The 14,909-nt window shown below is 41.5% G+C and overlaps 1 protein-coding gene across 1 annotated transcript in view; it reads left to right on the plus strand.

The window, feature by feature from the left end:
• Window positions 1–14,909, plus strand: part of jmy (junction mediating and regulatory protein, p53 cofactor) — a 66,540-nt gene that overhangs the window by 43,120 nt on the left and 8,511 nt on the right. The gene's annotated exons all lie outside the window — the stretch shown is intronic.

Here is a 14,909-nt window from a genome sequence, read left to right on the forward strand (position 1 = left end):
TTTCAGCAAATCATCAGTCATTTTGTGTCAGTGCCGAGCACGTTGAGTGCCTTTCCCTATAAGCATACTAATTGTTTATTTGTTTTCTGTAAAATAACTTTGTATTTGATTAAACACATGTTTTCAAAACGTTTGCGAAACACTTGTAACAGGCTGATTGGTTGGCTGTTTGAACCATTAAAGGGTGGGCCAAAAGCTCTTTGACAGACAGCAGCATACACTCTAATACACATTATTTCCTAAGTCTACTGACATTAGGGTTAGCTTCTGTGGCTAACTGGACTGACGAGATGGTGGGAGTGGGATGAAATTGCTCCTAGTTTTTTGTTGTCCTACTCCACTGTAATGGTTAAGGCTAAGCTGATCCTAGGTATGTGGTTAACACTAACCTCAATATGATGGTGTGTGTGTGATGGGGGGATCAGATCAGCTAGAGAGGCTTCACCCCCTCAGCCCGCCTGCCTCCCTGCCCAGAGCAGCTTAACCAACAGTAGAAGTATTAGTGCTGTGGTCAGTACTCAGGCTCTAAACCAAACCAGGCTGGAATACTGCTCAGCACACACATACACCTCACCTCTCCTCTCTTCTCTTCAGCTGCTTATCATTCTGTTCAGTCTCTTTCTCCCACCCCCCTCTCGCCTTACTCTCTGCCTCTCTCCCCCTCTTTCTGTCTTTCTGTCTCTCTCCTTCCTTTCCTTGCCCCCTCCCCTCTCTCTGTGAGGGTGTTAGTGAGGATTGTGTGTTATTTTAGTCATCTCTTGTGAGGGTTCAGCCTATAGTCATGGAGGTTGGGGTGATTTCCCCCTGTTTGTCTTTGGCCACATCATATTCTTCACCCAGCATGGCTGTCTGTGACGCTGCACTGGTCACACACATCCGCTCACACACGTACATACATACATACATACATACATACATACATACATACATACATACATACATACATACATACATACATACATACATACATACATACATACATACATACATACATACATACATACATACATACATACATACATACATACATACATACATGGCCATGTGAAAGGGGAGTTCCTTCAGAATACAATGCAGCATTATGAGATCCGGGTAGAATCTGCTTCCCGGTAGGTACAGATCTAGGATCATTTGGGAAGGATTACCCTCCCCAAATCCTAACACCAACCATTAGGAGGAGAAACGCTGAACTGACCTTGAATCAGCGTCTAGGGTAGGGTAACCCTGTGAGATATGCAGGAAGGATCTGGGCTCTGGGCTCGTTTGATAATCCTACCAGTGTGGTCAAAGCTGCTCCACTGATCTGCACTCCAGTAGTACACCTGCCAGATGTCCATAACCTGGAGCAATGATATGTCTCAGTAATCCTGCCTGCCTACCAGGGTTTCCGTTAGCCGGTAGTAGCCGGCCTTTGTCCGGTAAAAAAATGAAACAGCCGATAAATAAAATTGGCAAAAATCTCATTGTAAATCTCAATCAATTCATTGATGAAAATACCAGTTGATGGAAATACATTTGACTGGTTGTGCTTATCGGTCTATTGGTTAATTTGCATAATTTTGTGGAATTAAATTGGCGCGTGTACAGTATATTTGTTATGTATCTTTTTTATCACACTCGTACAGCATACAGATACAGAGCCTTTATGTGGAAAATCTGTCAGACTCCGCTAGAGCTGCTGCTACAGCATCTTGTGGTGCTTTCAAGACATCTGGGAACTCTGAAAAATACGATGTGAAATCATGACGTCAGAGATCTTCAGGTTGGAAAGTCAGAGCTCTAGAAAGAGAGTTCCCGAGTTGGAATTCCGAGTTGGGTGACTGTTCAAATAAATGTTTGTAGTCAGAGCTCGTTTTTTTCCCCAGTTCCCAATTGTCTTGAACGCTCGGAAGTCGGAGATTTCTGAGTTCCCAGTTGTTTTGAAGAAGGCATCAAACGGCAATGGAAGGCAGGCTTCATCAGCATCACACACCACTTTGCAATAAGCTGGAGGCAGTATGTATTTTGAAAACATACACTTAGTTGTTTGAAATCTGAACATTTTAATACATATTATGAGGCATGTCTTTCCTTGCTTCAAAGTAGCCTAGAGGATTTTCTCTCTTTCTAAATGGATATTTTCTTCTCTGTCACATGAAACTGCTGGCATGTGCAGTGCCTTTTTGAAAACTGTGTTTTCCTGCTAATTGTATTATGGAATGCACATTCCCGCATAGCCTACTGCCTTGTGTGCATTGCTACACTTAAAATGTGAAGAAATAATAGTTGATCAACATTTTAAGCTAAACGTTCTGATCTGTTGATTTTTAACATATTTTTTATGTATCCTAGGCCTACTGCTTGTTTGAATTTGGGATCTATTGTCCCACAACTGTCTGTTTGGAATATGACATGTCTTTCTCAAAGAGCTGACCAATAGACTAGGTAGCCTAAACTTTTCTAATATAGTGGATTGACATAGGCTAGTGATTTTGCTGTTCCTTACTCGTCTTGTTGGCCGAGGAAAAGTAAATGTGGACAGTTATTTTAACATGTTCAAAGTGCACATCAGAATTGGGTAAGAATGACCGCACATCTTTGCATCCTCGACATGCCTGTTCTGTTAAGATAAATTAGCATATTACCATAGATTTCTGTCATTCTGAGCGCTGTGGGTGTACACCCTAATCAGGTTACGCACTCAATGCATATGGGTCAGGTACATTTCTAAAATGTTGTCGGTCAAATGTCCAGCGTCACATTTTCCTACCGGAAACCCTGCTGCCTACTGGGCTCTAATAAAGGAGAAAGTGCTTAGTGGTCTTGCTGGTAGTCCATTGTTAAACCCCCCCTACAATATGCTTATGTTGTGTTATTTTTTTTAAATGTTAGATTTATAGGAGGAGCTGCAGTACTGTATATTCTATCCACCATAGAAACCCAGAACTGTTGGTTCATCTTATTTCATGTCTATGGTTTCCACACACTAGTCCTTATTTGTGATGACAATTACAAAATATGAGTAAATCCCTAAACTCTGCTACATCATGAGCTAAGTAGATCCATCTGGGATAGTTAGTCAGGACTATTTGATGCTTTAATGCTGATTCAGCCTCAGTCCAACCACCTGTTGCCCTCAGGGGAAACCAACGAGCCAACGGCTGGAAACAAAGCTGTATGCAAATGAAGTCCAATACCAGACGGGCCAGTCAGTTCTTGGTTGGGAGGATGTTGGATGTTGTGTTTTCTTCCAGACTGATGAGTCAGTAGAACGGCCCTGCTGTATACAGCTGGCTGTTTCATTAAAGGAGGAGTCTGTGTATCACTGAGAGGAAGGACGAGAGAGAGAACAGGGGGAGGGAGAGGAGAGACAGGTGGGAGAGGACAAAGACGGGAGGATAGGGTATTTGCATGTGTTTTGCATTGTGCTTGATGTTGAAATTGGTAAATGTTGCAAGTAATGTGTGGTGAGAAATGTAATGTGTAGAGATGAGGGTAGGTTAGGTAGTCTCTCAGTCTCAATAGACTACTATCAATGTCCCAAAGGAGAGATATAGCCTACCTGCTAAAGTCACAGCATCCTCTTACCTTCTCTGGGAGTGTGAAAACACACACACACAGTGTCTGTGCTGACGCCATTGTCCTAGTCGAAGGTGTAAATAAAGCCTGTCACCTCTAGAAAGGAAGAGGATGACAAGGCCAAGAGTTATATTTAGCTGTTTGAAGCTTTGCAGATGGGAATTAATACAATCGAGCAGACACATTATCTTATGATGAGGAGTTGCAATGGTCTGAACAAAGGCCTAAAATGAATAGCCGCCACCCTCCAAATGAGGGTAGATTATAGCATCGGTGGTTAAGATGTCTATTTCCCCAGCCACATTGGTGGGTGGTCAGGGCTCTACAGTGCGAACATTTCACTCGCATTTGTGAGAAAAATAGTCAAGTATGATTTAAAAAAAATATATATATATATATTTCACCTTTATTTAACCAGGTAAGCTAGTTGAGAACAAGTTCTAATTTACAACTGCGACCTGGCCAAGATAAAGCAAAGCAGTGTGACACAGACAACAACACAGAGTTACACATGGAGTAAACAATAAACAAGCCAATAACACAATAAACAAGTCAATAACACAGTAGGAAAAAAGTCTATATACAGTGTGTGCAAAAGGCATGAGGAGGTAAGGCAATAAATAGGCCATAGGAGCGAATAATTACATTTTAGCAGATTAACACTGGAGTGATAAATGAGCATATGATGATGTGCAAGTAGAGATACTGGTGTGCAAAAGAGCAGAAAGGTAAATAAAATAAAAACAGTATGGGGATGAGGTAGGTAGATTGGGTGGGCAATTTACAGATGGACTATGTACAGCTGCAGTGATCGGTTAGCAGCTCAGGTAGCTGATGTTTAAAGTTGGTGAGGGAAATAAAAGTCTCCAACTTCAGTGATTTTTGCAATTCGTTCCAGTCACTGGCAGCAGAGAACTGGAAGGAAAGGCGGCCAAATGAGGTGTTGGCTTTGGGGATGATCAGTGAGATATACCTGCTGGAACGTGTGCTACGGGTGGGTGTTGTTATCGTGACCAGGGAACTGAGATAAGGCGGAGCTTTACCTAGCATAGACTTATAGATGACCTGGAGCCACATCGTGCTGCGACACTGCCTGGCGTGAAGGGTTGTGGAAGATTCATTTTTAGAAGTGCTGCGCACAGGCATACAAGTTTGTCTAATTTACTTGAAAGGAATGTCTACTGAAGTGAGACTTTGTTCTTGTGTTTCTTGGCTATTTACGTTGTTTTGTTCACAAGCTAGGTTGTTTTTCAATGTTTGAGTTTCAATTGCTAGGGAAGAGAAGACAACACAGCTACTAGTCACTCTCAATCTCACAGGCACAAACATGACCCAAGTCACATTACCACGGTAATCTCCAACCCTTAAAGAGGCAGATGAACATTTGTCTCATCTGTGATAATTTGGTTAAAAACTCAGGTCACAAAAAATGTAATTAAACAAATCAAATTTTATTTGTCACATACACGTGTTAAGCAGATTTTATCGCGTCTGTAGCAAAATGCTTGTGTTTCTAGCTCCAACAGTGCAGTAATATCTGACAAGTAATATCTAACAATTTCACAACAACTACCTTATACACACAAGTCTAAAGTAAAGGAATGGAATTAAGAATATATAAATATTTGGCGAGAAATGTCAGAGTGACATAGACTAAGATGCAGTAGAATAGAATACAGTATATACAGTTGAAGTCGGAAGTTTACATACACTTATGTTGGAGTCATTAAAACTTGTTTATCAACCGCTCAACAAATTTCTTGTTAACAAACTATAGTTTTGGCAAGTCGGTTAGGACACCTACTTTGTGTATGACACAAGTAATTTTTCCAACAATTGTTTACAGACAGATTATTTCACCTATAATTCACTGTATCACAATTCCAGTGGGTCAGACGTTTACATACACTAAATTGACTGTGCCTTTAAACAGCATTGGAAAATTCCAGAAAATTATGTCATGGCTTTAGAAGCTTCTGATAGGCTAATTGACATCATTTGAGTCAATTGGAGGTGTACCTGTGTATGTATTTCAAGGCCTACATTTAAACTCAGTGCCTCTTTGTTTGACATCATGGGAAAATCAAAAGAAATCAACCAAGACCTCAGAAAAACAATTGTAGACCGCCACAAGTCTGGTTCATCCTTGGGAGCAATTTCCAAATGCCTGAAGGTACCTCGTTCATCTGTACAAACAATAGTACGCAAGTATAAACACCATGGGACCACGGAGCCGTCATACCGCTCAGGAAGGAGATGCGTTCTGTCTCCTAGAGATGAACGTACTTTGGTGCAAAAAGTACAAATCAGTCCCAGAACAACAGCAAAGGATGTTGTGAAGATGCTGGAGGAACCGGTACAAAAGTATATATATCCACAGTAAAATGAGACCTGAAAGTCCGCTCAGCAAGGAAGAAGCCATGCTCCAAAACCGTGATAAAAAAGCCAGACCACGGTTTGCAACTGCACATGGGGATAAAGATCATACTTTTTGGAGAAATGTCCTCTGGTCTGATGAAACAAAAATAGAACTGTTTGGCCATAATGACCACCGTTATGTTTGGAGGAAAAAGGGGGAGGCTTGCAAGCCAAAAACACCATCCTGGTGGCAGCATCATGTTGTGGGGGTGCTTTGCTGCAGGAGGGACTGGTGCACTTCACAAAATAGATGGCATAATGAGGGAGGAAAATTCAGTGAATATATTGAGGCAACATCTCAAGACATCAGTCAGGAAGTTAAAGCTTGGTCGCAATGGGTCTTCCAAATGGACATTGACCCCAAGCATACTTCCAAAGTTGTGACAAAATGGCTTAAGGACAACAAAGTCAAGGTATTGGAGTGGCCATCACAAAGCCCTGATCTCAATCCTATAGAACATTTGTGGGCAGAACTGAAAAAGCATGTGCGAGCAAGGAGGCCGACAAACCTGACTCAGTTACTCAAGCTCTGTCAGGAGGAATGGGCCAAAATTCACCCAACTTATTGTGGGAACCTTGTGGAAGGCTACCCGAAACGTTTGACCCAAGTTAAACAATTTTAAAGGCAGTGCTTCCAAATACTAATTGAGTGTATGTAAACTTCTGACCCACTGGGAATGTGATGAAAGAAATAAAAGCTGAAATAAATCATTCTCTCTACTATTATTCCGACATTTCACATTCTTAAAAGAAAGTGGTGATCCTAACTGACCTAAGATAGGGATTTTTTACTGGGATTAAATGTCAGGAATTGTGAAAAACAGAGTTTAAATGTATTTCGCTAAGGTGTATGTAAACTTCCGACTTCAACTGTACATATGAGATGAGTTATGCAAAATATGTAAACATTGAAGTGACTAGTGTTCCATTATTAAAGTGGCCAGTGATTTCAAGTCTATGTATATAGGCACAGCTAGTGATGGCTATTTAACAGTCTGATGGCCTTGAGATAGAAGCTGGTTTTCAGTCTCTCAGTCCCAGCTTTGATGCACCTGTACTGACCTTGCCTCCTGGATGATAGCAGGGTGTAAAGGCAGTGGCTTGGATGGTTGTTGTCCTTTATGATCTTTTTGGACTTCTTGGGGGGTTTCCTGGGGGCAGGTAGTTTGCCCCAAGTGATGCGTTGGGCAGACTGCACCACCCTCTGGAGAGCCCTGCGGTTGCGGGCGGTGTAGTTGCCGTACCAGGCAGTGATACAGCCCGACAGGATGCTCTCAATTGTGCATCTGTAAAAGTTTGTGAGGGTTTTAGGTGCCAAGCCAAATATAATGAACCCCGGTTATTACTTCTTACTTGTCATACATTTATTGTTTTAGCAACATTACAAAGCATACTCATCCATTTTTTTGTTTTGTTGTGTTGGTGTAATTGTTGCTCCAAAAAATATTTGGGCTGGTGGAAAATCTGAGTGTCTGGTAGATTTTTTATCTACCTGCCACAGTGGCTGGTGGACCAAAATGTTAATTTTAAGCTCGGGTCTGAACTGATAATGGGTATCGTTAGACAGGCTTTTGTTCAAGCCCAGCAATAACTGCAATTCAAGTAATCAACTAATCGTGGTTTTCAAATCTCCAATTTTGATTACTGTGTTAGAGCTGGGTTGGAACAAAAGCCTGCACACACTGCAGTCTATCAGCACTAGAATTGCCCATCCCTGAACCCTAGCGCCTGTCAACATGCCAAGTGGAACAAGTGAATGTGGGATCTGATGAATAGATGAATGAAGGGATGAAGTGAATGAGTGTCGAGGACAAAGGAGAGCAGGTATAGGATGAATGGTGCATTGTGGGAAGGCCATATCGCGTGTTGGAGTGATGCAGCATGGGTATTCTGTTACAGCCAGGGTCAGAAGGCATGCATTAATAAGTCATGTAGCTTCTGTAACCTACGGACCGGTGGCTATGTAGCATAGGTAGGAGGAAGAACATTAACATTTTGGATGATAAAACTCTGTGTGTCTGTGCTCTGTGTGTCTGTGCTCTGTGTGTCTGTGCTCTGTGTGTGTGCTAACGTTCCCCACTCCCAAAGTGATAGAAGGCAGTTTTAAGCATCTGTGATAAGGACCATGACACCGTGACACTGGTCTATCTGTTGTTATCTTTGTGGTCTATCTGTACGTATCTCAGCCTGTGGCCCTATGGCCCTGGAAACAGACCTGGCTGCTATTTCTGCCTCATTCACTTTGACACCAGCTGTCTGAAGCTGCAGATTACATAGTGGGCTGTAGAGGACGTGTGGAAAGATGGGCAGAAGAATGGAGAAATATTGTAGTGTAGTTCTATTACTGGAGGCAGTGTCAGTGTGTGTGTATAATTTAGTGGTGTAGGATTAGGTCATGGATAGATAGGGTGTCGTGTCTGAGATGAGACCCACACCACATGGTCCACACCACAGTGACACAGCAACGAGGAAGTGACGGCTGAGAGGGGGAGGGGCTTACTGGACAGAAAACAACATAAAGGCTCTCTGACGTCATATCCACTATTCTATTCGCATCTCATTATTCCATTCTCATACTTCTATTCTAGATTTCCCGATAACTTCATCTATTCATGTCTTTAGCTCTTTCACTTCAAGAACACCTTATTTAACCAGAACCATGCCTAAACCACCTAGGCATACACACACAGACAACAGTCAACAACAAAATCAGGGAAACGGAGAACAATGGCATAGTAAAAAGTGTGTATTTTACATGGGGTCAATAGCCCTTGGAAAGAAAGTCTGCAGTGAAGTGACTAGCCAGTGTTTACAGTAGGCCTATTTCTTTTAAGATGGACATCCCCATTGTTAGGGTGTTTCTATAGTTCCACAGCAGGATGTGTGGCCCAGATGTTAGTCAAAGTCTAAATGTTATAGTTTTTGTAGAGGGCTAATATTCCCTCTCTATTGGAGAATGGATACCTCAGCACTAAGGTCATGTCTAATTTTGTGGGACTGACTGAGTACTCTCCCTTTATCTTGCCTTTTCTCCCTCTAACACACTCTCTCTATCTACTCTCTCCCCCCTCTATCTAAGTCTTTCTCTCCCTCTGTCACACACACTCAGCATACAGTTTGTTGGCTGATGTAAACCACTCAGGTCACGTGCGGCGTGCTGTTGATTACTGTGTGTGTGCTTGCCTGCGTGCATGCATGCATGTGGCGTGTGTGTGTGTGTGAGAGAGAGAGCGCCCATACAGACACATCTGTTTTACATTGAGATATTAACATATGAGTGAGTGTATGTAGTCTTCCAGTAAGCAAAATTATGTCGAAAAGACGTCTTTCCATTTTCAGTTCATGTATTTTTAGGATGCTGAAATGAAGTTTGTTTTCAGTTCTGAATGAAAGTTAAGAAGACATCATTTACAGAAATTGAAAATATGTATTTTTTGGTCATTGATTCTATGGCTAAATTTCAACTGCACATACAGTACCAGTCAAAAGTTTGGACACGCCTACTCATTCAAGGGTTTTTCTTAATTTTTTACAATTTTCTACATTGTAGAATAATAGTGTAGACATCAAAACTATGAAATAATATATGGAATCATGTAGTAGCTAAAAAAGTGTTAAACAAATCAAAATATATTTTATATTTGAGATTGTTCGAAGTAGCCACCCTTTGCCTTGATGACATCTTTGCACACTCCTGGCATTCTCTCAACCAGCTTCACCTGGAATGCTTTTCCAACAGTCTTGAAGGAGTTCCTACATATGCTGAGCATTTGTTGGCTGCTTTTCCTTCACTCCAACTCATCCCAAACCATCTCAATTAGGTTGAGGTCGAGTCATTGTGGAGGCCAGGTCATCTGATGCAGTACTCCATCACTTTTTCTTGGTCAAAAAGCCCTTACACAGCCTGGAGGTGTGTTGGGTCATTGTCCTATTGAAAAACAAATGGTAGTCCCACTAAGCGCAAACCAGAAGGGATGGCGTATCGCTGCAGAATGCTGTGGTAGCCTTGCTGGTTAAGTGTGCCATGAATTCTAAATAAATGACACAGTGTCCCCAGCAAAGCACCATCACACGTCCTCCTCCATGCTTCACGGTGGGAACCACACATGCAGAGATCATCCGTTCACCTACTCTGCGTCTCACAAAGACACGACGGTTGGAACCAGAATCAGACCAAAGGACAGATTTCCACTGGTCTAATGTCGATTGCTCTTGTTTCTTGGCCCAAGCAAGTCTCTTCTTATTGGTGTCCTTTGGTAGTGGTTTCTTTGCAGCAATTGGACCATGAAGGCCTGATTCACACAGTCTCCTCTGAACAGTTGATGTTGAGATGTGTCTATTACTTGAACTCTGTTTATTTGGGCTGCACTTTCTGAGGCTGGTAACTCTAATGAACTTATCCCCTGTAGCAGAGGTATCTCTGGGTCAACCATTCCTGTGGCTGTCCTCGATAGAGCCAGTTTCATCATAGCGCCTAATGGTTTTTGCAACTGCTCTTGAAGAAACGTTCAAAGTTGACATTTTCCAGATTGACCTTCATGTTTTAAATTAATGATGGACAGCTTGTTTGAGCTGTTCTTGCCGTAATATGGTCTTTTACCAAATAGGGCTATTATCTGTATACCAACCCTACCTTGTCACAACACAACTGATTGGCTCAAATGCATTAAGAAGTACAGAAATTCCACTATTTAACTTTTAACAAGGCACACCTGTTAATTGAAATGCATTTCAGGTGACTAACTCATCAAAACAAATCAAATCCAATTTTATTTGTCACATTCTCCAAATACAACAGGTGTAGACCGTACTGTGAAATGCTTACTTACAAGCTCTTAACCAACAGTGCAGTTCAAGAAATAGAGTTAAGAAAATATTTACTAAATAAAATAAAAAGTAACACAGTAGAATTACAGTGTCAAGAAAAAATATGTGAACCCTTTGGAAATACCTGGATTTCTGCATAAATTGGTCATAACATTTGATCTGATCTTCATCTAGGTCACAACAATATACAGTTGAAGTCGGAAGTTTACATGCACTTAGGTTGGAGTATTAAAACTCGTTTTTCAACCACTCCACAAATTTCTTGTTAACAAACTAACGTTTCGGCAAGTTGGTTAGGACATCTACTTTGTGCATGACACAAATAATTTTTCCAACAATTGTTTACAGACAGATTATTTCACTTATAATTCAATGTATCACAATTCCAGTGGGTCAGAAGTTTACATACACTCAATTAGTATTTGGTAGCATTGCCTTTAAATTGTTTAACTTGGGTCAAATGTTCGGGTAGCCTTCCACAAGCTTCCCTTAATAAGTAGGGTGAATTTTGGCCCATTCCTCCTGACAGAGCTAGTGAAACTGAGTCAGGTTTGTAGGCCTCCTTGCTCGCACACACTTTTTCAGTTCTGCCCACAACTTTTCTATGGGATTGAGGTCAGGGCTTTGTGATGGCCACTCCAATACCTTGACGTTGTTGTCCTTAAGCCATTTTGCCACAACTTTGGAAATATGCTTTAGGTCATTGTCCATTTGGAAGACCCATTTGCGACCAAGCTTTAACTTCCTGACTGTCTTGAGATGTTGCTTCAATATATCCACATAATTGTCCTTCCTCATGAAGCCATCTATTTTGTGAAGTGCACCAGTCCCTCCTGCAGCAAAGCACCCCCACAACATGATGCTGCCACCCCCGTGTTTTACGTTTGGGATGGTGTTCTTTGGCTTTCAAGCCTTCCCCTTTTTCCTCCAAACATAACAGTGGTCATTATGGCCAAACAGTTCTATTTTTGTTTCATCAGACCAGAGGACATTTCTCCAAAAAGTATGATATTTTTCCCCATGTGCAGTCTGGCTTTTTTATCGCGGTTTTGGAGCAGTGGCTTCTTCCTTGCGGAGTGGCCTTTCAGGTTATGTCAATGTAGGACTCGTTTTACTGTGGATATATATATGTGGATATATATATATTCCTCCAGCATCTTCACAAGGTCCTTTGCTGTTGTTCTGGGATTGATTTGCACTTTTCGCACCAAAGTACGTTCATCTCTAGGAGACAGAACACGTCTCCTTCCTGAGCGGTATGACGGCTGTGTGGTCCCATGGTGTTTATACTTGCGTACTATTGTTTGTACAGATGAATGTAGTACGTTCAGGCATTTGGAAATTGCTCCCAAGGATGAACCAGACTTGTGGAGGTCTAAAAAAAAATTCTGAGGTCTTGGCTGATTTCTTTCTATTTTCCCATGATGTCAAGCAAAGGAGGCACTGAGTTTGAAGGTAGGCATTGAAATACATCCCCAAATACATCCACCTATCAGAAGTTTCTAAAGCCATGACATAATTTTCTGGAATTTTCCAAGCTGTTTAAAGGCACAGTCAACTTAGTGTATGTAAACATCTGACCCACTGGAATTGTGATACAGTGAATTATAAGTGAAATAATTTCTAAACATTTGTTGGGAAAATTACTTGCGTCATACACAAAGTAGATGTCCTAACCGACTTGCCAAAACTATAGTTTGTTAACAAGAAATTTGTGGAGTGGTTGAAAAACGAGTTTTAATTTCTGTGTGTATGTATACTTCTGACTTCAACTGTACAAACACAGTCTGCTTAAACTAATAACACACAAACAATTATACGTTTTCATGTCTTTATTGAACACACCGTGTAAACATTCACAATGCAGGGTGGGAAAAGTATGTGGACCCTTGGATTTTCTAACAGGTTGACCCTCCTTTGGCAGCAATAACCTCAACCAAACGTTTCTGTAGTTGTGGATCAGACCTGCAACAACAGTCAGGAGGAATTTTGGACCATTCCTCTTTACAAAACTGTTTCAGTTCAGCAATTTTCTTGGGCTATCCGGTGTGAACTTCTCTCTTGAGGTCATGCCACAGCATCTCAATCGGGTTGAGGTCAGGACTGACTGGGCAACTCCAGAAGATGTATTTTCTGTTGAAGCCATTCTGTTGTTTATTTACTTCTGTTTTTTGGGTCGTTGTCGTTTTGCATAACCCAACTTCTGTTGAGCTTCAATTGGCAGACAGATAGCCTAACATTTCCCTGCAAAATGTCTTGATAAACTTGGGAATTAATTTTTCCGTCGATGATAGCAAGCTGTCCGGGCCCTGAGGCAGCAAAGCAGCCCTAAACAATGATGCTCCCTCCACCATACTTTACAGTTGGGATGAGGTTTTAATGTTGGTGTGATGTGCCTTTTTTTCTCCACACATAGGGTTTTATCTTCATTCCAAACAACTCAACTGTAGTTTCATCTGTCCACAGAATATTTTGCCAGTAGCGCTGTGGAACATCCAGGTGCACTTTTGCAAACTTCAGACGTCCAGCAATATTTTTTGGGACAGCAGTGGCTTCTTCCGTGGTGTCCTCCCATGAACACCATTCTTGTTTAGTGTTTTACATATCGCAGACTCGTCAACAGAGATGTTAGCATGTTCCAGAGATTTCTGTAAGTCTTTAGCTGACACTCTAGGATTCTTCTTAACCTCATTGAGCATTCTGCACTGTGCTCTTGCAGTCATCTTTGCAGGACGGCCACTCCTAGGGAGAGTAGCAACAGTGCTGAACTTTCTCCATTTATAGACAATTTGTCTTACTGTGGACTGATGAACATCACGGCTCTTAGAAATACTTTTGTAACCCTTTCCAGCTGTATGCAAGTCAACAATTCTTATTCTTAGGTCTTCTGAATTCTCTTTTGTTTGAGGCATGGTTCACATCAGGCAATGCTTATTGTGAATAGCAAACTCACATTTTGTGAGTGTTTTTTATAGGGCAAGGGAGCTCTAACCAACATCTCCAATCTCGTCTCATTGATTGGACTCCAGGTTAGCTGACTCCAATGAGCTTTTGGAGAAGTCATTAGCCTAGGGGTTCACATACTTTTCCCAACCTACACTGTGAATGTTTAAATGATGTATTTAATATAGACAAGAAACATACAATAATTTGTGTGTTATTAGTTTAAACACACTGTTTGTCTATTGTTGTGTCTTAGATGAAGATCAGCGAGTAGCAGCAGTGTAAAAGCAAAAGGGGGGGGTCAATGTAAATAGTCCGGGTGGCCATTTGATTAATTGTTCAGCAGTCTTATGGCTTGGGGGTAGATACTGTTAAGGAGCCTTTTGGACCTAGACTTGGCACTCCGGTACCGCTTGCCATGCAGTAGCAGAGAGAACAGTCTATGACTTGGGTAACTGGAGTCTTTGACAATTTTTTGGCCTTCCTCTGACACCGCCTGGTATATAGGTCCTGGGTGTCAGGAAGCTTGGCCTCTGATGTATTGGGCCGTATGCACTACCCTATGTAGCGCCTTAACGTCAGATACCGTCAGATACCTTAGCTTAGTGATGAGCTTTGTGGGCACTATGGTGTTGAACGCTGAGCTGTAGTCAATGAGCAGCAGGACAGTTTAATTCAGTAGACTACAGTTTAGTTCAGTAGAATACATTAGAGTAAAATAGGGTACAATAGAGTACATTATACTGTACTATACTCTAAGGTACTGTGCTGTACTCAACTTTTATTTACTGTATTGTGCTTTCCAAACTTTTGAAATGTCTATGTTTGGGCCAAATCAAGGCCAGTCCGGATCGGACCAAATCTGAACCAATTATAGACGTCTATGTTTGGACCAAATATAGGCCGGTAGAACCGGACAACTCTGGACGTTGAAATCAAGACTGGACCAAATCTGAACCAAGCATATATGTTTGTTTGAGCCAAATCAAAGCTAGTTCAGACCGGACCAAATCTGAACCAAACATAGACGTCTATGATGGATTCAGATTTGTTCTGGACCGGAACAAAAATCTACATCCGTGGACGTTGAAATCAAGTCTGTTCCAGACAAGAGCAAAACAGTGGGCTGTTCTTAGGAAATCAGCTGCTCTAACTACAATATG

Source organism: Salmo salar, chromosome ssa01 (genome assembly GCF_905237065.1).
Source record: "Salmo salar chromosome ssa01, Ssal_v3.1, whole genome shotgun sequence".
Lineage (NCBI taxonomy): Eukaryota > Metazoa > Chordata > Actinopteri > Salmoniformes > Salmonidae > Salmo > Salmo salar.